Raw genomic sequence first — 22,753 nt, forward strand, 5'->3', positions numbered from 1 at the left:
TCTAAATGTCTGATTTTACAGTAATTTTGCAGTGTTCGGCTCTTTGTGATTTGTAGTCAGACACACTCAGGTGGCCATTAGCTGTGACCGTATCACACAGTCTTGATGTGCACTCCTGGGGCGTAAACTTCACCTCGGTTCGGTCTGACACATTTCACAGGGGACTTTTACAACTGTGGGTTGCGGTGGCCTAAACAACATTGTTTGCTTTGACTGTGGTTAGTGCAGTCGCCACAGCTTTTAATGGTCTATTTGGTGTGCTGAGAAGAGGCTGTTTTTGAGAGACTGTCTGGGTTTTTTTTACGGTGAGAGTCCTAATAGTACCTCATTTCCTTTCCACACTATAGGCTGACCAAAACAGAAGCAAACTGATGGCACGGTAAAGCCAAACACCTCAGATAACACCTCTGTTGTCCACATGTCCTACTGAGGGTAATCTTGAGTTATGCTGTAAAAAATGGCTCTTAAATGTCATTTTTAATGGGGAGAAAATGTAAAAGTACTATAGTAAGTCACTATGGTAAAAATAAATAAATAAATTTAACAATACAACAGGGTTCAAGGTTCTTTATTAATTGTCACAAATACATGTGATGCAATGTAGTGAAATGGTTTTCCCTAGTTTCTCATCCCTCAATGCAAAAATACTCTAGGAACGTCTAGGAAATTTCTCATTAGTGCTGTCAAATCGACTAATCACATCTAACATAAAAACAAAAAGATTTTTATATATACAGCATATATATATATATATATATATTAGTATTTTATAGTTTTTCAGTATATTTTAAGTAACAGTCGTTGTCCCTGTTTTTTATTATAATTTTTTATAGAGAATTTCTGGCAACCACAAAATTTGTCTGATATTTACTTCATGTTCCCTTAATAGGCAATTCTATGTAGAATATATTTTTTATATATATTGTAAAGTACAAATATGTTTTCTGGTAACCACATTTTTTTTATTTATATCCCCTGGATTTTAAATTGTATTGATATTGATGCTTGAGAATGACATCAAATATCAAATTCAGTATTATTCAACAAATAGCATTAATACTTACTTCAGGTTCTTTAAAGGTAATAATGCAATCATATTTTTATGTGACTCTTAATTGGTGTAATATGATTCCAGTGATTATTGTCCACAGGGGCATTTTTTTCCCTGGTCTCAGAGGGCAAAATCTGATGTGGGGATAAATCAAATCAAGCATGAAGTGTGCTGGTGGTCAGACCTCTTGTCCATTGTTCGACTGACCCATTGATTCCCCAGGGAGCTCAACATGGTGGCAATTAGTCTGAACCCTTCCCCTCCCATCCATTAGTCAGTCCAAACAGCATGCAGCACACCAGGACTCCCCCGTCCTCTTAATCATTAGCCTCTGGTTCAAACAGAAATCAAAGTCAGATCCTACACACTTCCATTAGACAAGGCTATCTGGTTGTGTTTAGTGGCCTAAATCCACTTTCTGGAGGGCATTTGTTCCTTTACGACATTGTGAGGAACCCACTTGATCTGTGGCTTTCTCCAGGAGATCTGACACAACAAGTGGCTGGCGCTATCCAAACAGGTTTATCACACAGCAGCTTCGGCAGGCACTCTCCAGCTGTTTGAAATACTGTGACACATCCTTCCGCCTCACCCCTTCTCTCGGTTTCCTTGAGGAACAAAAGAGGGATTTCCTTTTGGACTGATATATGGCGTGGCTGGATGAGTAGGAGTGTAACGGCGGGAGTTATAACGGGAGATAGAATGTCTTTGCGTTATATGCTTGTCTCATCAGATTAGCCCACTGACCGCTGACAGACAAAACGAGACAAGGTGATGGGGATTTACTTCAGTTTTTATCCCCTTCGATCTGTCTCTGCCATCATCCAGTTTGTGATCTAATTGCAGTGATTCAGTCTCATTTACCAGAAGCTTTGTGACTGGTTTAGTTTTTCCGTGTTCACTGCAGGTCTGAAGGCCCATTGGAAGAGCTGAATACGCACACAAAGAGCCCGAGAGCGGAGCTTGTGGGGCCCCGTGGCCCCGTGGCCCCGTCCTCCCCCAGCACCAAGACCAACTGCTACAGTCCACGTAATTCCAGTCCGGTTTCCACTTCCTGTAGGGTGTGTGAGGGATGGGTGGTCATTGCATAGACACTGACTTTTACGCTAACTGGCTCATAAATATTGATCAGGGAACTCCTGGCTGTGAATATTTCGCAGGACACATAGCATTCTTGTGCCTGCAATCAGTTATTAAAGCCTACATGTCAACTGCAGTTATGCTAATAGAATAAAAATGGTCTGTTGGAGTCTGTCCACGTGTAAGTTAGTGCCTAGATTCAGATCAACTGGAGTAGATTCCATTATGTTTATATTTGTGGCAGATTTCAAATCAATATTTAGATTTTTATGAGTGGTTTTAGTGTGTTGCTTTTATGCATAGTTGCTAGATACTGCAGGGCACATTGGATTTTTCGTCATGTTTCATCATTTACATGGTAGCACTTTATTTTACAGTCCTGCTTTTCCATGTACAGACTATGCAGTTATAGTAATTACAATAACTGGGTAATAACTCGGGACCAACCCTGAACCTACACCTAAACTTAACCTTAACACATGTAGTTATCTTATAATACCCAGTACTTTCTTCAGTAAGTACACTGTAAGTACACACTAGTGCAACTTAAAGTGCATCCATTCACATTTATGTACAGTATTTGTCAGATTATTATTATTATTTTTAATCCAAACCTACAATATTGATGTTGTAAAAGCCATGCTCTATCATTTTTAGCTAGGAATGCCCAGCAATGAACAATCACTTTTAAAATGTTTGGAACAAGTTTCAGATTAATTGCAGTAAATAATGTGTTTACACTTGTGGCAGATGGAAAACGTATATTACCGTTTTTCCCGGTTTACTGTTTGTGTCAAAATGCACAGACATCATTATAAGCAAAACGTTGCAGTGAAGTTTGTTTGAGTCATCTTTCTGCTAGTGGCACAAGTTTAGCTCACTGGAATGTGAGGTCAGCAAATGGAGAGGAAGGGATATGACTATGGCCTCCGCTGGGATGAACGGGGAAACAGAGGGTTTGTATTTATATACAATGGGCACTCACCAGCCGTTGCACGCTGGGACTGAGAGCTTTCACCACTGTGTGGGGTTAAAGGTTAATAGCCTCTTGGAGTTACATGCATAGAGCATGGGTGAGAGGTCACAATAGGGAGATGAAGACAAACAGGTCCAAAGTTTCACTAAAATCAGATTGGAACTTTAGTAAGGTATAACCTGTGCCTTAAAGTGTTAGTTGTCAGTGTCAGTAAAATTCTGTCATTAATTACTCACCTTCATGTCATTCCAAAACCGTAAGACTTTCGTTCATCTTCAGAACATCATCTTATTGATGAAATCTGAGAGCTTTCTGTCCCTCCATTGACAGCTAAGCAACTACCACTTTGACACTTCGAAAAGTTTTTAAAGAAATCGTTAAACTAATTCATATGAATTGAGCAGTTTAGTCCAAAGAGACTCGATGACTTTATGTGGTGAACAGATTGAATTTGGCTTTTATTAACATATAATCATTGATCAGCAAACATAAACAGAAGCTCAACCAAACCTGCTTGACACACGAGAACAAGCCTCTTTCTGAAGCTCTAACGTGCTGCGTAACACAAGAATGAACCTCATTGGTTCTTGCTGAAGCTCAAACGTGCTGCGTAACATGAGAATGAACCTCATTGGTTCTTGCTGAAGCTCAAACGTGCTGCGTAACACGAGAATGAACCTCATTGGTTCTTGCAGAAGCTCAAACGTGCTGCGTAACACAAGAATGAACCTCATTGGTTCTTGCTGAAGCTCAAAGATGCTGCGTAACACGAGAATAAACCTCATTGGTTCTTGCTGAAGCTCAAACGTGCTGCGTAACACGAGAATGAACCTCATTGGTTCTTGCAGAAGCTCAAACGTGCTGCGTAACACGAGAATGAACCTCATTGGTTCTTGCTAAAGCTCAAACGTGCTGCGTAACACGAACATTAACCTCATTGGTTCTTGCTGAAGCTCAAACGTGCTGCGTAACACAAGAATGAACCTCATTGGTTCTTGCAGAAGCTCAAATGTGCTGCGTAACATGAGAATGAACCTCATTGGTTCTTGCAGAAGCTCAAATGTGCTGCGTAACACGAGAATGAACCTCATTGGTTCTTGCAGAAGCTCAAATGTGCTGCGTAACATGAGAATGAACCTCATTGGTTCTTGCTGAAGCTCAAACGTGCTGCGTAACACGAGAATGAAGCTCATTGGTTCTTGCTGAAGCTCAAACGTGCTGCGTAACACGAGAATGATCCTCATTGGTTCTTGCTGAAGCTCAAACGTGCTGCGTAACACGAGAATGAACCTCATTGGTTCTTGCTGAAGCTCAAACGTGCTGCGTAACATGAGAATGAAACTCATTAGTTCTTGCTGAAGCTCAAACGTGCTGCGTAACACGAGAATGAACCTAATTGGTTCTTGCTGAAGCTCAAACGTGCTGCGTAACATGAGAATGAACCTCATTGGTTCTTGCTGAAGCTCAAACGTGCTGCGTAACACGAGAATGAACCTCATTGGTTCTTGCAGAAGCTCAAACGTGCTGCGTAACACAAGAATGAACCTCATTGGTTCTTGCTGAAGCTCAAAGATGCTGCGTAACACGAGAATAAACCTCATTGGTTCTTGCTGAAGCTCAAACGTGCTGCGTAACACGAGAATGAACCTCATTGGTTCTTGCAGAAGCTCAAACGTGCTGCGTAACACGAGAATGAACCTCATTGGTTCTTGCTAAAGCTCAAACGTGCTGCGTAACACGAACATTAACCTCATTGGTTCTTGCTGAAGCTCAAACGTGCTGCGTAACACAAGAATGAACCTCATTGGTTCTTGCAGAAGCTCAAATGTGCTGCGTAACATGAGAATGAACCTCATTGGTTCTTGCAGAAGCTCAAATGTGCTGCGTAACACGAGAATGAACCTCATTGGTTCTTGCAGAAGCTCAAATGTGCTGCGTAACATGAGAATGAACCTCATTGGTTCTTGCAGAAGCTCAAATGTGCTGCGTAACACGAGAATGAACCTCATTGGTTCTTGCAGAAGCTCAAACGTGCTGCGTAACATGAGAATGAACCTCATTGGTTCTTGCAGAAGCTCAAACGTGCTGCGTAACACGAGAATGAACCTCATTGGTTCTTGCAGAAGCTCAAACGTGCTGCGTAACACAAGAATGAACCTCATTGGTTCTTGCAGAAGCTCAAAGATGCTGCGTAACAAGAGAATGAACCTCATTGGTTCTTGCTGAAACTCAAACATGCTGCGTAACACGAGAATGAACCTCATTGGTTCTTGCTGAAACTCAAACGTGCTGTGTAACACGAGAATGAACCTCATTGGTTCTTGCAGAAGCTCAAATGTGCTGCGTAACACGAGAATGAACCTCATTGGTTCTTGCAGAAGCTCAAAGATGCTGCGTAACAAGAGAATGAACCTCATTGGTTCTTGCTGAAACTCAAACGTGCTGCGTAACACGAGAATGAACCTCATTGGTTCTTGCAGAAGCTCAAAGATGCTGCGTAACAAGAGAATGAACCTCATTGGTTCTTGCTGAAACTCAAACGTGCTGCGTAACACAAGAATGATCCTCATTGGTTCTTACAGAAGCTCAAACGTGCTGCGTAACACGAGAATGAACCTCATTGGTTCTTACAGAAGCTCAAACGTGCTGCGTAACACAAGAATGAACCTCATTGGTTCTTGCAGAAGCTCAAACGTGCTGCGTAACACGAGAATGAACCTCATTGGTTCTTGCTGAAGCTCAAACGTGCTGCGTAACACGAGAATGAACCTCATTGGTTCTTGCTGAAGCTCAAACGTGCTGCGTAACACGAGAATGAACCTCATTGGTTCTTGCTGAAGCTCAAACGTGCTGCGTAACACGAGAATAAACCTTATTGGTTCTTGCTGAAGCTCAAACGTGCTGCGTAACACGAGAATGAACCTCATTGGTTCTTGCAGAAGCTCAAACGTGCTGCGTAACACGAGAATGAACCTCATTGGTTCTTGCTAAAGCTCAAACGTGCTGCGTAACACGAGAATTAACCTCATTGGTTCTTGCTGAAGCTCAAACGTGCTGCGTAACACAAGAATGAACCTCATTGGTTCTTGCAGAAGCTCAAATGTGCTGCGTAACACGAGAATGAACCTCATTGGTTCTTGCAAAAGCTCAAATGTGCTGCGTAACATGAGAATGAACCTCATTGGTTCTTGCAGAAGCTCAAATGTGCTGCGTAACACGAGAATGAACCTCATTGGTTCTTGCAGAAGCTCAAATGTGCTGCGTAACATGAGAATGAACCTCATTGGATCTTGCTGAAGCTCAAACGTGCTGCGTAACATGAGAATGAACCTCATTGGTTCTTGCAGAAGCTCAAACGTGCTGCATAACACGAGAATGAACCTCATTGGTTCTTGCAGAAGCTCAAACGTGCTGCGTAACACAAGAATGAACCTCATTGGTTCTTGCTGAAGCTCAAACGTGCTGCGTAACACGAGAATGAACCTCATTGGTTCTTGCTGAAACTCAAACATGCTGCGTAACACGAGAATGAACCTCATTGGTTCTTGCAGAAGCTCAAAGATGCTGCGTAACAAGAGAATGAACCTCATTGGTTCTTGCTGAAACTCAAACGTGCTGCGTAACACGAGAATGAACCTCATTGGTTCTTGCAGAAGCTCAAACGTGCTGCGTAACACGAGAATGAACCTCATTGGTTCTTGCAGAAGCTCAAACGTGCTGCGTAACACGAGAATAAACCTCATTGGTTCTTGCAGAAGCTCAAACGTGCTGCGTAACACAAGAATGAACCTCATTGGTTCTTGCAGAAGCTCAAACGTGCTGCGTAACACGAGAATGAACCTCATTGGTTCTTGCTGAAGCTCAAACGTGCTGCGTAACACGAGAATGAACCTCATTGGTTCTTGCTGAAGCTCAAACGTGCTGCGTAACATGAAATGAACCTCATTGGTTCTTGCTCAAGCTCAAACGTGCTGCGTAACACGAGAATGAACCTCATTGGTTCTTGCTGAAGCTCAAACGTGCTGCGTAACACGAGAATGAACCTAATTGGTTCTTGCTGAAGCTCAAACGTGCTGCGTAACATGAGAATGAACCTCATTGGTTCTTGCTGAAGCTCAAACGTGCTGCGTAACACGAGAATGAACCTCATTGGTTCTTGCTGAAGCTCAAACGTGCTGCGTAACACGAGAATGAACCTCATTGGTTCTTGCTGAAGCTCAAACGTGCTGCGTAACACGAGAATGAACCTCATTGGTTCTTGCTGAAGCTCAAACGTGCTGCGTAACACAAGAATGAACCTCATTGGTTCTTGCTGAAGCTCAAACGTGCTGCGTAACACGAGAATGAACCTAATTGGTTCTTGCTGAAGCTCAAACGTGCTGCGTAACACGAGAATGAACCTCATTGGTTCTTGCTGAAGCTCAAACGTGCTGCTTAACACGAGAATGAACCTCATTGGTTCTTGCTGAAGCTCAAACGTGCTGCGTAACACAAGAATGAACCTCATTGGTTCTTGCTGAAGCTCAAACGTGCTGCGTAACACGAGAATGAACCTCATTGGTTCTTGCTGAAACTCAAACATGCTGCGTAACACGAGAATGAACCTCATTGGTTCTTGCAGAAGCTCAAAGATGCTGCGTAACAAGAGAATGAACCTCATTGGTTCTTGCTGAAACTCAAACGTGCTGCGTAACACGAGAATGAACCTCATTGGTTCTTGCAGAAGCTCAAACGTGCTGCGTAACACGAGAATGAACCTCATTGGTTCTTGCAGAAGCTCAAACGTGCTGCGTAACACGAGAATGAACCTCATTGGTTCTTGCAGAAGCTCAAACGTGCTGCGTAACACAAGAATGAACCTCATTGGTTCTTGCAGAAGCTCAAACGTGCTGCGTAACACGAGAATGAACCTCATTGGTTCTTGCTGAAGCTCAAACGTGCTGCGTAACACGAGAATGAACCTCATTGGTTCTTGCTGAAGCTCAAACGTGCTGCGTAACATGAAATGAACCTCATTGGTTCTTGCTCAAGCTCAAACGTGCTGCGTAACACGAGAATGAACCTCATTGGTTCTTGCTGAAGCTCAAACGTGCTGCGTAACACGAGAATGAACCTAATTGGTTCTTGCTGAAGCTCAAACGTGCTGCGTAACATGAGAATGAACCTCATTGGTTCTTGCTGAAGCTCAAACGTGCTGCGTAACACGAGAATGAACCTCATTGGTTCTTGCTGAAGCTCAAACGTGCTGCATAACACGAGAATGATTCTCATTGGTTCTTGCTGAAACTCAAACGTGCTGCGTAACACGAGAATGATTCTCATTGGTTCTTGCTGAAACTCAAACGTGCTGCGTAACACGAGAATGAACCTCATTGGTTCTTGCTGAAGCTCAAACGTGCTGCGGAACATGAGAATGAACCTAATTGGTTCTTGCTGAAGCTCAAACGTGCTGCATAACACGAGAATGATTCTCATTGGTTCTTGCTGAAACTCAAACGTGCTGCGTAACACGAGAATGATTCTCATTGGTTCTTGCTGAAACTCAAACGTGCTGCGTAACACGAGAATGATTCTCATTGGTTCTTGCTGAAACTCAAACGTGCTGCGTAACACGAGAATGATTCTCATTGGTTCTTGCAGAAGCTCAAACGTGCTGCGTAACATGAGAATGAACCTCATTGGTTCTTGATGAAGCTCAAACGTGCTGCGTAACATGAGAATGAACCTAATTGGTTCTTGCTGAAGCTCAAACGTGCTGCGTAACATGAGAATGAACCTAATTGGTTCTTGCTGAAGCTCAAACGTGCTGCGTAACATGAGAATGAACCTCATTGGTTCTTGCTGAAGCTCAAACGTACTGCGTAACACGAGAATGAACCTAATTGGTTCTTGCTGAAGCTCAAGCGTGCTGCGTAACATGAGAATGAACCTCATTGGTTCTTGCTGAAACTCAAACGTGCTGCGTAACACGAGAATGAAACTCATTGGTTCTTGCTGAAGCTCAAACGTGCTGCGTAACACGAGAATGAAACTCATTGGTTCTTGCTGAAGCTCAAACGTGCTGCGTAACACGAGAATGAAACTCATTGGTTCTTGCTGAAGCTCAAACGTGCTGCGTAACATGAGAATGAACCTCATTGGTTCTTGCTGAAGCTCAAACGTGCTGCGTAACACGAGAATTAACCTCATTGGTTCTTGCTGAAGCTCAAACGTGCTGCGTAACACGAGAATGAACCTCATTGGTTCTTGCTGAAGCTCAAACGTGCTGCGTAACACGAGAATGAACCTCATTGGTTCTTGCTGAAGCTCAAACGTGCTGCGTAACACGAGAATGAACCTCATTGGTTCTTGCTGAAGCTCAAGCGTAATGCGTAACACGAGAATGAACCTCATTGGTTCTTGCTGAAACTCAAACGTGCTGCGTAACACGAGAATGAACCTCATTGGTTTTTGCTGAAGCTCAAACGTGCTGCGTAACACGAGAATGAACCTCATTGGTTCTTGCTGAAGCTCAAACGTGCTGCGTAACATAAGAATGAACCTCATTGGTTCTTGCTGAAGCTCAAACGTGCTGCGTAACACGAGAATGAAACTCATTGGTTCTTGCTGAAGCTCAAACGTGCTGCGTAACACGAGAATGAACCTCATTGGTTCTTGCTGAAGCTCAAACGTGCTGCGTAACACGAGAATGAACCTCATTGGTTCTTGCTGAAGCTCAAGCGTAATGCGTTACACGAGAATGAACCTCATTGGTTCTTGCTGAAGCTCAAACGTGCTGCGTAACACGAGAATGAACCTCATTGGTTCTTGCTGAAGCTCAAACGTGCTGCGTAACATGAGAATGAACCTCATTGGTTCTTGCTGAAGCTCAAACGTGCTGCGTAACACGAGAATGAAACTCATTGGTTCTTGCTGAAGCTCAAACGTGCTGCGTAACATGAGAATGAAACTCATTGGTTCTTGCTGAAGCTCAAACGTGCTGCATAACACGAGAATGAACCTCATTGGTTCTTGCTGAAGCTCAAACGTGCTGCGTAACACGAGAATGAACCTCATTGGTTCTTGCTGAAGCTCAAGCGTAATGCGTAACACGAGAATGAACCTCATTGGTTCTTGCTGAAGCTCAAACGTGCTGCGTAACACGAGAATGAACCTCATTGGTTCTTGCTGAAGCTCAAACGTGCTGCGTAACATGAGAATGAACCTCATTGGTTCTTGCAGAAGCTCAAACGTGCTGCATAACACGAGAATGAACCTCATTGGTTCTTGCAGAAGCTCAAACGTGCTGCGTAACACAAGAATGAACCTCATTGGTTCTTGCTGAAGCTCAAACGTGCTGCGTAACACGAGAATGAACCTCATTGGTTCTTGCTGAAACTCAAACATGCTGCGTAACACGAGAATGAACCTCATTGGTTCTTGCAGAAGCTCAAAGATGCTGCGTAACAAGAGAATGAACCTCATTGGTTCTTGCTGAAACTCAAACGTGCTGCGTAACACGAGAATGAACCTCATTGGTTCTTGCAGAAGCTCAAACGTGCTGCGTAACACGAGAATGAACCTCATTGGTTCTTGCAGAAGCTCAAACGTGCTGCGTAACACGAGAATAAACCTCATTGGTTCTTGCAGAAGCTCAAACGTGCTGCGTAACACAAGAATGAACCTCATTGGTTCTTGCAGAAGCTCAAACGTGCTGCGTAACACGAGAATGAACCTCATTGGTTCTTGCTGAAGCTCAAACGTGCTGCGTAACACGAGAATGAACCTCATTGGTTCTTGCTGAAGCTCAAACGTGCTGCGTAACATGAAATGAACCTCATTGGTTCTTGCTCAAGCTCAAACGTGCTGCGTAACACGAGAATGAACCTCATTGGTTCTTGCTGAAGCTCAAACGTGCTGCGTAACACGAGAATGAACCTAATTGGTTCTTGCTGAAGCTCAAACGTGCTGCGTAACATGAGAATGAACCTCATTGGTTCTTGCTGAAGCTCAAACGTGCTGCGTAACACGAGAATGAACCTCATTGGTTCTTGCTGAAGCTCAAACGTGCTGCGTAACACGAGAATGAACCTCATTGGTTCTTGCTGAAGCTCAAACGTGCTGCGTAACACGAGAATGAACCTCATTGGTTCTTGCTGAAGCTCAAACGTGCTGCGTAACACAAGAATGAACCTCATTGGTTCTTGCTGAAGCTCAAACGTGCTGCGTAACACGAGAATGAACCTAATTGGTTCTTGCTGAAGCTCAAACGTGCTGCGTAACACGAGAATGAACCTCATTGGTTCTTGCTGAAGCTCAAACGTGCTGCGTAACACGAGAATGAACCTCATTGGTTCTTGCTGAAGCTCAAACGTGCTGCGTAACACAAGAATGAACCTCATTGGTTCTTGCTGAAGCTCAAACGTGCTGCGTAACACGAGAATGAACCTCATTGGTTCTTGCTGAAACTCAAACATGCTGCGTAACACGAGAATGAACCTCATTGGTTCTTGCAGAAGCTCAAAGATGCTGCGTAACAAGAGAATGAACCTCATTGGTTCTTGCTGAAACTCAAACGTGCTGCGTAACACGAGAATGAACCTCATTGGTTCTTGCAGAAGCTCAAACGTGCTGCGTAACACGAGAATGAACCTCATTGGTTCTTGCAGAAGCTCAAACGTGCTGCGTAACACGAGAATGAACCTCATTGGTTCTTGCAGAAGCTCAAACGTGCTGCGTAACACAAGAATGAACCTCATTGGTTCTTGCAGAAGCTCAAACGTGCTGCGTAACACGAGAATGAACCTCATTGGTTCTTGCTGAAGCTCAAACGTGCTGCGTAACACGAGAATGAACCTCATTGGTTCTTGCTGAAGCTCAAACGTGCTGCGTAACATGAAATGAACCTCATTGGTTCTTGCTCAAGCTCAAACGTGCTGCGTAACACTAGAATGAACCTCATTGGTTCTTGCTGAAGCTCAAACGTGCTGCGTAACACGAGAATGAACCTAATTGGTTCTTGCTGAAGCTTAAACGTGCTGCGTAACATGAGAATGAACCTCATTGGTTCTTGCTGAAGCTCAAACGTGCTGCGTAACACGAGAATGAACCTCATTGGTTCTTGCTGAAGCTCAAACGTGCTGCATAACACGAGAATGATTCTCATTGGTTCTTGCTGAAACTCAAACGTGCTGCGTAACACGAGAATGATTCTCATTGGTTCTTGCTGAAACTCAAACGTGCTGCGTAACACGAGAATGAACCTCATTGGTTCTTGCTGAAGCTCAAACGTGCTGCGGAACATGAGAATGAACCTAATTGGTTCTTGCTGAAGCTCAAACGTGCTGCATAACACGAGAATGATTCTCATTGGTTCTTGCTGAAACTCAAACGTGCTGCGTAACACGAGAATGATTCTCATTGGTTCTTGCTGAAACTCAAACGTGCTGCGTAACACGAGAATGATTCTCATTGGTTCTTGCAGAAGCTCAAACGTGCTGCGTAACATGAGAATGAACCTCATTGGTTCTTGATGAAGCTCAAACGTGCTGCGTAACATGAGAATGAACCTAATTGGTTCTTGCTGAAGCTCAAACGTGCTGCGTAACATGAGAATGAACCTAATTGGTTCTTGCTGAAGCTCAAACGTGCTGCGTAACATGAGAATGAACCTCATTGGTTCTTGCTGAAGCTCAAACGTACTGCGTAACACGAGAATTAACCTAATTGGTTCTTGCTGAAGCTCAAGCGTGCTGCGTAACATGAGAATGAACCTCATTGGTTCTTGCTGAAACTCAAACGTGCTGCGTAACACGAGAATGAAACTCATTGGTTCTTGCTGAAGCTCAAACGTGCTGCGTAACACGAGAATGAAACTCATTGGTTCTTGCTGAAGCTCAAACGTGCTGCGTAACACGAGAATGAAACTCATTGGTTCTTGCTGAAGCTCAAACGTGCTGCGTAACATGAGAATGAACCTCATTGGTTCTTGCTGAAGCTCAAACGTGCTGCGTAACACGAGAATTAACCTCATTGGTTCTTGCTGAAGCTCAAACGTGCTGCGTAACACGAGAATGAACCTCATTGGTTCTTGCTGAAGCTCAAACGTGCTGCGTAACACGAGAATGAACCTCATTGGTTCTTGCTGAAGCTCAAACGTGCTGCGTAACACGAGAATGAACCTCATTGGTTCTTGCTGAAGCTCAAGCGTAATGCGTAACACGAGAATGAACCTCATTGGTTCTTGCTGAAACTCAAACGTGCTGCGTAACACGAGAATGAACCTCATTGGTTTTTGCTGAAGCTCAAACGTGCTGCGTAACACGAGAATGAACCTCATTGGTTCTTGCTGAAGCTCAAACGTGCTGCGTAACATAAGAATGAACCTCATTGGTTCTTGCTGAAGCTCAAACGTGCTGCGTAACACGAGAATGAAACTCATTGGTTCTTGCTGAAGCTCAAACGTGCTGCGTAACACGAGAATGAACCTCATTGGTTCTTGCTGAAGCTCAAACGTGCTGCGTAACACGAGAATGAACCTCATTGGTTCTTGCTGAAGCTCAAGCGTAATGCGTTACACGAGAATGAACCTCATTGGTTCTTGCTGAAGCTCAAACGTGCTGCGTAACACGAGAATGAACCTCATTGGTTCTTGCTGAAGCTCAAACGTGCTGCGTAACATGAGAATGAACCTCATTGGTTCTTGCTGAAGCTCAAACGTGCTGCGTAACACGAGAATGAAACTCATTGGTTCTTGCTGAAGCTCAAACGTGCTGCGTAACATGAGAATGAAACTCATTGGTTCTTGCTGAAGCTCAAACGTGCTGCATAACACGAGAATGAACCTCATTGGTTCTTGCTGAAGCTCAAACGTGCTGCGTAACACGAGAATGAACCTCATTGGTTCTTGCTGAAGCTCAAGCGTAATGCGTAACACGAGAATGAACCTCATTGGTTCTTGCTGAAGCTCAAACGTGCTGCGTAACACGAGAATGAACCTCATTGGTTCTTGCTGAAGCTCAAACGTGCTGCGTAACATGAGAATGAACCTCATTGGTTCTTGCTGAAGCTCAAACGTGCTGCGTAACACGAGAATGAAACTCATTGGTTCTTGCTGAAGCTCAAACGTGCTGCGTAACACGAGAATGAAACTCATTGGTTCTTGCTGAAGCTCAAACGTGCTGCGTAACATGAGAATGAAACTCATTGGTTCTTGCAGAAGCTCAAACGTGCTGCGTAACATGAGAATGAACCTCATTGGTTCTTGCTGAAGCTCAAACGTGCTGCGTAACACGAGAATGAAACTCATTGGTTCTTGCTGAAGCTCAAACGTGCTGCGTAACACGAGAATGAAACTCATTGGTTCTTGCAGAAGCTCAAACGTGCTGCGTAACATGAGAATGAAGCTCATTGGTTCTTGCTGAAGCTCAAACGTGCTGCGTAACACGAGAATGAAACTCATTGGTTCTTGCTGAAGCTCAAACGTGCTGCGTAACACGAGAATGAAACTTATTGGTTCTTGCTGAAGCTCAAACGTGCTGCGTAACATGAGAATGAAACTCATTGGTTCTTGCAGAAGCTCAAACGTGCTGCGTAACATGAGAATGAACCTCATTGGTTCTTGCTGAAGCTCAAACGTGCTGCGTAACAGGAGAATGAAACTCATTGGTTCTTGCTGAAGCTCAAACGTGCTGCGTAACACGAGAATGAACCTCATTGGTTCTTGCTGAAGCTCAAACGTGCTGCGTAACACGAGAATGAAACTCATTGGTTCTTGCTGAAGCTCAAACGTGCTGCGTAACACGAGAATGAAACTCATTGGTTCTTGCTGAAGCTCAAACGTGCTGCGTAACACGAGAATGGGCCTCATTGGTTCTTGCTGAAGCTCAAACATGCTGCGTAACACGAGAATGGACCTCATTGGTTCTTGCTGAAGCTCAAACATGCTGCGTAACATGAGAATGAACCTCATTGGTTCTTGCTGAAGCTCAAACGTGCTGCGTAACACGAGAATGAACCTCATTGGTTCTTGCTGAAGCTCAAACATGCTGCGTAACATGAGAATGAAACTCATTGGTTCTTGCTGAAGCTCAAACGTGCTGCGTAACACGAGAATGAAACTCATTGGTTATTGCTGAAGCTCAAACGTGCTGCGTAACACGAGAATGAACCTCATTGGTTCTTGCTGAAGCTCAAACATGCTGCGTAACATGAGAATGAAACTCATTGGTTCTTGCTGAAGCTCAAACGTGCTGCGTAACACGAGAATGAAACTCATTGGTTCTTGCTGAAGCTCAAACGTGCTGCGTAACACGAGAATGAACCTCATTGGTTCTTGCTGAAGCTCAAACGTGCTGCGTAACACGAGAATGAACCTCATTGGTTCTTGCTGAAACTCAAACGTGCTGCGTAACATGAGAATGAACCTCATTGGTTCTTGCTGAAACTCAAACGTGCTGCGTAACACGAGAATGAACCTCATTGGTTCTTGCTGAAGCTCAAACGTGCTGCGTAACATGAGAATGAACCTCATTGGTTCTTGCTGAAGCTCAAACGTGCTGCGTAACACGAGAATGAAACTCATTGGTTCTTGCTGAAGCTCAAACGTGCTGCGTAACATGAGAATGAAACTCATTGGTTCTTGCTGAAGCTCAAACGTGCTGCATAACACGAGAATGAACCTCATTGGTTCTTGCTGAAGCTCAAACGTGCTGCGTAACACGAGAATGAACCTCATTGGTTCTTGCTGAAGCTCAAGCGTAATGCGTAACACGAGAATGAACCTCATTGGTTCTTGCTGAAGCTCAAACGTGCTGCGTAACACGAGAATGAACCTCATTGGTTCTTGCTGAAGCTCAAACGTGCTGCGTAACATGAGAATGAACCTCATTGGTTCTTGCTGAAGCTCAAACGTGCTGCGTAACACGAGAATGAAACTCATTGGTTCTTGCTGAAGCTCAAACGTGCTGCGTAACACGAGAATGAAACTCATTGGTTCTTGCTGAAGCTCAAACGTGCTGCGTAACATGAGAATGAAACTCATTGGTTCTTGCAGAAGCTCAAACGTGCTGCGTAACATGAGAATGAACCTCATTGGTTCTTGCTGAAGCTCAAACGTGCTGCGTAACACGAGAATGAAACTCATTGGTTCTTGCTGAAGCTCAAACGTGCTGCGTAACATGAGAATGAAACTCATTGGTTCTTGCAGAAGCTCAAACGTGCTGCGTAACATGAGAATGAACCTCATTGGTTCTTGCTGAAGCTCAAACGTGCTGCGTAACAGGAGAATGAAACTCATTGGTTCTTGCTGAAGCTCAAACGTGATGCGTAACACGAGAATGAACCTCATTGGTTCTTGCTGAAGCTCAAACGTGCTGCGTAACACGAGAATGAAACTCATTGGTTCTTGCTGAAGCTCAAACGTGCTGCGTAACACGAGAATGAAACTCATTGGTTCTTGCTGAAGCTCAAACGTGCTGCGTAACACGAGAATGGACCTCATTGGTTCTTGCTGAAGCTCAAACATGCTGCGTAACACGAGAATGGACCTCATTGGTTCTTGCTGAAGCTCAAACATGCTGCGTAACATGAGAATGAACCTCATTGGTTCTTGCTGAAGCTCAAACGTGCTGCGTAACACGAGAATGAACCTCATTGGTTCTTGCTGAAGCTCAAACGTGCTGCGTAACATGAGAATGAAACTCATTGGTTCTTGCTGAAGCTCAAACGTGCTGCGTAACACGAGAATGAAACTCATTGGTTATTGCTGAAGCTCAAACGTGCTGCGTAACACGAGAATGAACCTCATTGGTTCTTGCTGAAGCTCAAACATGCTGCGTAACATGAGAATGAAACTCATTGGTTCTTGCTGAAGCTCAAACGTGCTGCGTAACACGAGAATGAAACTCATTGGTTCTTGCTGAAGCTCAAACGTGCTGCGTAACACGAGAATGAACCTCATTGGTTCTTGCTGAAGCTCAAACGTGCTGCGTAACACGAGAATGAACCTCATTGGTTCTTGCTGAAACTCAAACGTGCTGCGTAACATGAGAATGAACCTCATTGGTTCTTGCTGAAACTCAAACGTGCTGCGTAACACGAGAATGAACCTCATTGGTTCTTGCTGAAGCTCAAACGTGCTGCGTAACACGAGAATGAACCTCATTGGTTCTTGCTGAAACTCAAACGTGCTGCGTAACATGAGAATGAACCTCATTGGTTCTTGCTGAAACTCAAACGTGCTGCGTAACACGAGAATGAAACTCATTGGTTCTTGCTGAAGCTCAAACGTGCTGCGTAACACGAGAATGAAACTCATTGGTTCTTGCTGAAGCTCAAACGTGCTGCGTAACACGAGAATGATTCTCATTGGTTCTTGCTGAAGCTCAAACGTGCTGCGTAACATGAGAATGAACCTCATTGGTTCTTGCTGAAGCTCAAACGTGCTGCGTAACACGAGAATGATTCTCATTGGTTCTTGCTGAAGCTCAAACGTGCTGCGTAACATGAGAATGAACCTCATTGGTTCTTGCTGAAGCTCAAACGTGCTGCGTAACATGAGAATGAAACTCATTGGTTCTTGCTGAAGCTCAAACGTGCTGCGTAACACGAGAATGATTCTCATTGGTTCTTGCTGAAGCTCAAACGTGCTTCGTAACATGAGAATGAAACTCATTGGTTCTTGCTGAAACTCAAACGTGCTGCGTAACACGAGAATGAACCTCATTGGTTCTTGCTGAAGCTCAAACGTGCTGCGTAACATGAGAATGAAACTCATTGGTTCTTGCTGAAGCTCAAACGTGCTGCGTAACACGAGAATGATTCTCATTGGTTCTTGCTGAAGCTCAAACGTGCTGCGTAACATGAGAATGAAACTCATTGGTTCTTGCTGAAACTCAAACGTGCTGCGTAACACGAGAATGAACCTCATTGGTTCTTGCTGAAGCTCAAACGTGCTGCGTAACACGAGAATGATTCTCATTGGTTCTTGCTGAAGCTCAAACGTGCTGCGTAACACGAGAATGAAACTCATTGGTTCTTGCTGAAACTCAAACGTGCTGCGTAACACGAGAATGAACCTCATTGGTTCTTGCTGAAGCTCAAACGTGCTGCGTAACACGAGAATGATTCTCATTGGTTCTTGCTGAAGCTCAAACGTGCTGCGTAACACGAGAATGAAACTCATTGGTTCTTGCTGAAACTCAAACGTGCTGCGTAACACGAGAATGAAACTCATTGGTTCTTTCTGAAACTCAAACGTGCTGCGTAACACGAGAATGAAACTCATTGGTTCTTGCTGAAGCTCAAACATGCTGCGTAACATGAGAATGAAACTCATTGGTTCTTGCTGAAGCTCAAACGTGCTGCGTAACACGAGAATGAACCTCATTGGTTCTTGCTGAAGCTCAAACATGCTGCGTAACATGAGAATGAAACTCATTGGTTCTTGCTGAAGCTCAAACGGGCTGCGTAACACGAGAATGAAACTCATTGGTTCTTGCTGAAGCTCAAACGTGCTGCGTAACACGAGAATGAACCTCATTGGTTCTTGCTGAAGCTCAAACGTGCTGCGTAACATGAGAATGAAACTCATTGGTTCTTGCTGAAACTCAAACGTGCTGCGTAACACAAGAATGAACCTCATTGGTTCTTGCTGAAGCTCAAACGTGCTGCGTAACATGAGAATGAACCTCATTGGTTCTTGCTGAAGCTCAAACGTGCTGCGTAACACGAGAATGATTCTCATTGGTTCTTGCTGAAGCTCAAACGTGCTGCGTAACATGAGAATGAACCTCATTGGTTCTTGCTGAAGCTCAAACGTGCTGCGTAACACGAGAATGATTCTCATTGGTTCTTGCTGAAGCTCAAACGTGCTGCGTAACACGAGAATGAAACTCATTGGTTCTTGCTGAAACTCAAACGTGCTGCGTAACACGAGAATGATCCTCATTGGTTCTTGCTGAAGCTCAAACGTGCTGCGTAACATGAGAATGAACCTCATTGGTTCCCGCACGTCAAGTGAACATGCTTGCGCTTCTGTTTACCACAACTGATGTGTGATTTGATGATTGTTTATATGTGAATAAAATAATTCAATCTGTCAAAGTGTCAGTTGCGAAGCTGCAATGGAGGGACAGAAAGCTCTCAGATTTCATCAAAAAGATCTCCATTTGTGTTCTGAAGATGAACGAAAGTCTTACGGGTTTTCTAACAGTCTAACAGAATTTTCATTTTTGGGTGAACGATCCCTTTCAGATTTGTTTTTAAGTGTGTACACTTAGGCATTTTTTATTACCTTGCAACACATTTTAGTTGTGCATTATCAATTTTAAAGATGCAATACAGCAGATTCTATCACAATTATGCTAAACATAAACTGTGTGTAACTATGATCAATATACACAAGCAAGATGTTATGGTTTTACGATTATGTCTCCTTTTCATTTCATGAAAGCAACTATTGAAGTATAGAATCTGCAAAGTAAATTCTGCTTTGATTAAAGCCAGTTGTAATGATGTCACTGCGTAGGCTAAACTTAAAATAAGAGCATTCTGATTTTATTAGTCAATGAACAGTCATTAGTCAAGATCAGCTGCTGTACAGGCTGCATAAAATGGCTAATTTTAGTTTAATGGGACGTAATGGTCGCATATATTAAATCTATTGAAAACTGGGCTGTGTCAAGCTCATTTTTCTACCTAATTGCAGCCATGTCATGTTAACAAATAAGTCTGTCTTTGCTCTACACCCTTCCTTACTAGATTTAGAGATCTATCGGTGTGATCACTGTCCCTGTCATAAATAGCACCTTCCCTTTTCATGGATCGTGAGTATCGTACGAGACTATGATGAAGGCTTTGTCTTACATTTGTTTTAAGGAACCAATTTTTTTTGCTAAAGTGGGCTCTTCCTTCTGCTTTTAGCCATCAACGAGTGAAACCGCAAAGATTTAATAGCTTCAAAATGTTCCATCAATCTTTGTCTTTAGCAGTTGGCATTGAGTCTAGGTTAATGTCACTGCCTGTTTTGGTATGTGGTTATCCTCCCTATTTGGATCCACTTTTTGTGACAGTGAGCGAATTACTCAATGTTACATTCCAGATGTGAGTTTTGTTAAAATTTCCATATGCCTGTATGCTTTCAGTGCATAAAACTCACTCAGATTTGACACCTTGGCCCTCAAGATGTACGACCACTGTGAAATTAGCATAACAGACGCTGCAGAAAACAATTAATCATTGCTGCCAAAACAACATGATGCCTGTAAGAGAATTGAACAGCAAAAATACAAATCCGGGGATTCTGTGTCGTCGCTGAGGGGAGATGAGATTATCTGACCTGTAATTGCTTATCGCAGCCCTTGAAACTCAACTATATCTTCATGGGCACCATATATATAGAGATCTGCAGAAAGATTTCGAACTGACAACATTCACAAAGTTCTATTTATTTTCCACTCCCTTGCGCGATGAAACAGAGGTAGCAACAGATCTTTTCTTCCGTATTTTGACATGCATTCATTCAGTGTAACAGATCCCAGACAGCAACATAGCATTGGCCCAGACCCGGCCCACATGGATTCCACACATCCAGATCTGGGCCAGATCTGGGCCGACACTATGTGGCTTTCTGGTATTATTGAAAACCCCCCAAAAATGTAGGTCTTCAGGACTTTGCTCTATGCATCGGTTGTTGATTGGATGTTGAGATGTGGGCGTGGCACTCAAAAGTGAACGCAGATAAAGCTCAATAGCATGCATTTAGAAAAGGGTTAATTTTCATTTCATGCCAACTTTAACTTTTTAAGATAATTTGCTAATGCTTTTAGCTATGATATGCGTATACTCTCACGCCTATTTAACACATTTTTACCATGTTCAAATTGGAATTTTGTTGCTTTTAGTCCATAGGTCTATTTGTTAGCTTTATCGCGTTCTACGTATTTTTTTACAAAGTGTGTGCTAGTGTGGTCGCAAAAGTTGACAAAACTAATAGATTATACACATTTACTTGATTAAATTTGGGTATGTCCAATATTTTGGCATGTCTAATATTTTGACAATTTATTTTTAAAAAGGGATCCCTTTGATACTTCCTGTTGCAGTAGGAAATACACCCAATTTCGAAAAAATGTACCCTATTAGTTTTTAAATGCATATTATTGATCTTATTGTGAACGATTAATCTGTGCATATTGTTCATTTTTTTACCCCCGCATTTTTTTTTACCACATAATGATTAAAAAATGCGATAATCGTTACACTCCCATGCATGTCGCAATACACAAGAAAGGATCTGTGGCTACTTCCGTTTTATCGTGACTTTAAATCCATTCCAGACATTTTTGCTGATTTTCCACAATAAGTGCAGAAAGCGTGGGGGAAAAAGCCCAATGTCGCAAAGCGTATCATCCATGCTATTCCTGTCTCACAGGTGCTGGAAAACAACCCAGAATATGAAAATATCCTGGCCAAACCAAGAAAATGGACATTATGATGCTGTACGAATTAATCACCTCATGTTGTTCCATCTTCTCGTATAGTGTGCAGAGAGATTGTGTGGAAAAAAATACCCTAAAGGATTAACATTCTCTTCTCACAATGTTTCTAAGCAGCTGTGGGTTTGTGTTAAAGAGCCGAACTGCAGCTGCATTCGCTGTGCATTCTACGAACAGAAATATCCACAATGATATGAAACAGACCGTTCGCATGGCTTGCATACTTTAATGGCTCCTAAAAACACAGATCCATACTTTTGATTTGATGTTACTTGGCTGTCTTCGGGTCTGTGATAAGCAATCAGATGCCATCAGTCTCATGAACAGGAAAAGCGTGTCTGTGATCAGGTGTATATGATTCTCGGCCCAGGCCTGAGCCGGGTGATCTGTTAGCAGCTATTATTAAGATCAATGCTGTATATTTGTCAGACATAAGGACTCCACATGTGGTGCTTTTGCAATATTTGTGTAATGTTGTGGCAACATGAATATGACTGAAGAGCTTTATTTGAATGTCAAGTGTCGGTTGCATGGTGCCAATCTGTCTAGAGATGTGTTTCTTACTAGAGAACATCATTTTCCCAGTGGGGCGCGTTCTGTGATAACCAATCAGATCTGCTCTGTTGAATACTAGTGCATACATTAATGTGCTGTTGCGATTGCGAAATGTTATATGTTCTAATCTGACAAGCATTTGAGACCTCTAGGACAATTTATATCAAAAAACATGTTACAAATTCCTAAGTACTTAAGATAATAAATCAAGCACCGAATAAATCCCACAGGAACGTTTTATTGCTCAGAGTTTTTATTTATTTATATATATATATATATATAACTCATGAGCAACTCATGTCTTTTTCAGTGTAGTCCAATTCCCAGACCAATGACTCTGATGAATCATTTCTTGAATCGTTTCTATTTAACCTTTTATTTAACCAGGAAATTACATTTTTGAGATTTAAAATCTCTTTTACAAGAGGGTCCTGGCCAAGACAGGCAGCACATTATAGTTAAACTTGAAAACATTTAAACATTAATTTACATGTACAAAAATGTTCACATATCAATCAAAACAATTACAGTCAGGAAAATCCAAAACAAAGTCTTGGATAATTTAGAGAGACCAACTCTTTTTATCTTGTAATTGATTCTAATCAAATGGAGCAG

At 42.8% G+C, this 22,753-nt stretch overlaps 1 long non-coding RNA gene across 2 annotated transcripts in view; it reads left to right on the forward strand.

Annotated features, from left to right (window-relative positions):
• Positions 1-22,753, forward strand: part of LOC130078031 (uncharacterized) — a 31,040-nt gene that overhangs the window by 4,604 nt on the left and 3,683 nt on the right. The window contains exon 3 of one of the 2 annotated variants that reach the window (XR_008805871.1): positions 1,959-2,300. The exons of the other annotated variant lie outside the window; for it this stretch is intronic. This is a non-coding gene — a long non-coding RNA (uncharacterized LOC130078031). Of the gene's footprint in view, positions 1-1,958; positions 2,301-22,753 lie in introns of those variants that run through there. 2 annotated transcript variants of the gene reach the window in all.

The sequence above is a fragment of the Rhinichthys klamathensis genome, unplaced genomic scaffold (genome assembly GCF_029890125.1).
Source record: "Rhinichthys klamathensis goyatoka isolate OS25496 unplaced genomic scaffold, OSU_Roscu_1.1 h1tg000027l_1, whole genome shotgun sequence".
NCBI classification, from domain to species: Eukaryota; Metazoa; Chordata; class Actinopteri; order Cypriniformes; family Leuciscidae; genus Rhinichthys; species Rhinichthys klamathensis.